The sequence below is a fragment of the Dipteris shenzhenensis genome, chromosome 18, assembly GCF_047967505.1.
Source record: "Dipteris shenzhenensis isolate YYH24624 ecotype China chromosome 18, Dip_SZ_1.0, whole genome shotgun sequence".
Taxonomy (NCBI): domain Eukaryota; kingdom Viridiplantae; phylum Streptophyta; class Polypodiopsida; order Gleicheniales; family Dipteridaceae; genus Dipteris; species Dipteris shenzhenensis.
This window is the reverse complement of record NC_141613.1, coordinates 1,843,627-1,846,907: the sequence shown is the minus strand read 5'-3', so window position 1 is coordinate 1,846,907 and position 3,281 is coordinate 1,843,627.

The window sequence follows — 3,281 nt, the reverse complement described above, 5'->3', positions numbered from 1 at the left end:
CGGCAACTATTAAAGAGCTTGGTTGGGCTAGAACAAAAATGATGAGACAAAACAAGAGAGAGATGTAGTATGGGTTAGGGAATGCTTACTTACAATAGTTAGAGATGCGCCTAATGATTGTACCCTCCCACACTTGTTGGTACTATTGAGTACTTTTTGAGGTCTATTGAACATTTGAGGTATGTTGCACTTAAGATTTGTTGAGATGGTTGTAGGATGGTGACAAGCCTACAACATACTTTCTTAAAGCTATAAAGCAAAAGAGAATGAGGGAATACATTCCATCGGTAGTCAACAGTGAAGGAGCTAGAGCCCTTCAGGAGAATATGATTGCTGATGTTTTTGTTAAACATCTTACTTACATTGTAGGTATGGTGCCTCCACTTGTGCCATATTATGAGAAGAGGGTGGATGCTTTTCTAGCGAATATGCAAAGGTGTATTTTACCATATGAAGCGATGCTATTGCAAAGACCTTTCTCTTGGAATAAAATTAAGTATATTGTTTTTTCTATGGCAAAAGGAAAAGCTCTAGGCCCTGATGGGATACCCATAGAGTTCTATCAGTAGTATTGGCCAACATGTGGTCGAGACTTAAGTACATTGGTTAACTGGTGCTTTGCAAAAGTAATTATGCCACGAAGCCTTAATACGGGTATTGTGAAATTAATTCCTAAGGGGAAGAATAGTGCCCTATTGGTTTTGTAGTTAATTTAAAAGATAAATGTGACTGGTGCATGAGCAAAATGCAAGGTAAATTTATTGTTTGGGAGAATTCGGAATTATCCTTGAATAATAATTGTCAAGCATGTCTTGACTTCTATGGCAGTTTATGTGATGTCGATCTTTTTATTCTCTAAGAGTGCATTTAAAAAATTGGAAAAGATCATCAAAGATTTTATGGAGAAACCAATGGCACTCCATTGATTGGAGTGTTATGATAGCATGCAAAGAAGAGGGAGGGCTTGGATTAGAAGGAATGGTGCAAAAGTGTAAGAGATTGAATGCAAACTGGTTTCTGAAGCTTCATGGTGGCCAACCTTGGGAAGTGATCGCTAGATATTTAATAAGTAAAAATGCTCCATGAGGAATTATTGCACCTTGGGAAGTGATCGCTAGATATTTAATAAGTAAAAATGCTCCATGAGGAATTATTGCACCTTGACAAGATACTATGCTATGTGGGTATGACATGAAAATTCCTCGATCTAAAATTTTGACTAAAATAATTGTTGGTTGGAAACAATCCTTCAATGGTGCTTGTTGGGTAGGAAGTGGACTACCGCAAGGTGATGCCTCTCTTTGTAGATCACTATGGCTTTCAAAATGGGCATTTAGAGGGCTGTTTAAACCCCCTTATGGTGGCAAGCAAACAGGTCAAGAATCTTTGTTCTAAAGGGTTTATGACATTTAGGAGCATTTGGGACCCATGAGGAGGAGCATGGTCAAGCGAGTACAGAGGAATTGGCAACATAGTTTAGCTTGTCTACTAACAGTCAAAAGCTGATCATGTAGCATGTGTTAGCTAAAATGAGGGATAACTGGCCAACTGTGATGATAGGGGAAATATCAAGGAATGCCAAGTAAATATCAAGGGATTCCAAGTAAAGAACTCTACAAATGATCATTGAGAGACCTTGAAGAAACCTCAAGGTGACTGGCTTGCTATCATGGCCAGTAGAAAGTGTTTTAAAAAATGCCCCCAAAGATAGTGAAGGTGCATGGAAAAGAAGGCTCGTAGGGGTTTGGTCTACCATGCCCTATTTTAGGTATAACCTACTCCTATGGAGGGTTTTGATTGGCAAGTGGCTTGTGAAGACTAGAGTGGCAAAATGGGATCACAAAATATCACATTTTTGTGTATTTTGCAAGTCTTTTCATGTACTGTGGGAATGCCTTGTAGTAAAGCCTTTGTGGAAAAAAGTTATGTGGTGGTTTAGTAGTATGCATACTTTTTGTCCTCTTAAATGGAAGGTGACCTTGCTAGGTGATAAAGGTGGCATGAATGATGTACTATGGAAATTTTGTTAGATTATAAAGGCAATTAAAATTGGATGCATCTTGTGTGCCAGAACCAAATTGGCCTTTGAAAATTACTATGGAGCAAGGGGTTGGTATAAAGATTTGGAGACCTCACTGAGATAATGTTTTAGAAGTTTACGTGAGGAATCAATGTCACATGTTGGTATCAAAGTATAAAACTGTCTGACCTCACTGTAATTACCTTTTTTTAGGTTGACTTTCCTTTTTACTTATAAATATTTTATTCTATAAAAAAGAACATGGTTTGAGTACCTAGTCGCTATATTTTTAATCAAGGTGCCAAGGTAGTACCTATATCAATTTGTTTTAAAAACTAAAATTACCTCTCCAGTGCACCAACCCTTTCACACATTTGCTATACATTCCTAATTTCACTGAAAAATATTTCAAGATTCAAATAGTCATAAGTTCTTGCTGTTTTGTTAGAATTGTGATATTTTTGAACTGATTCAAAGAGCAAACTTTGAAGTTTGTATTACATCAATCATGTAGCTATATTGGGTAATTTCATAAGAGAAAATCATTATTTGAATGATTGTAATTTCTCTTAATACTATGTCAAAGTATGATGATAGTCTTCTAGTATGTTTCTTGCATCATAGCAGTAAATTGAGCATGCATCTTCGCATTTGCAAGTTCAAATTGAAAACACTCTTGGTCTTAAGAATCATTTGGATCATTATCAAGTATACATTACTAAAATGGGTAATTGAGCACATTCCTTTGCAAATATGCTTATTGCCATCAATGAAAGTGCAATCTAATAGATCAATGGCTATGATATAAGCCTTCCATAGTTGAAGTAATCAATCTCTAGGTGAATGTTAACACAAGCCTTCCATAGTTGAAGCAATCACAAATGCTAACACAAGACTTCTATAGTTGAAGCAGTCAATGTTTTGGAAGAATTGTGATATAAACCTTTGAATAGTTAAAGTGTCCTTTGCATACAATTGTGGACATAAGACTTCTCACACATAAGCCACCAATTTGGTAGTGATATGCTCAAGTATGCCTCAATTAATGGGCACTGATGTAAATTTGGTAAAGAAACCACCAGCCTAGGTTTAAGAATTACAAAGTAGAACGTCAAGACATGTACTAGCAATGAAAGAGTATGAATAAGCCTTAATCATACAGTAGTCCAAATACAAATAAGCATTCAAAATGAACCATCTCAGATATGGAAAAATCCCTTAAGGGGAGCACCAACATGTTGAAAAATCCTCTTTCATAGAG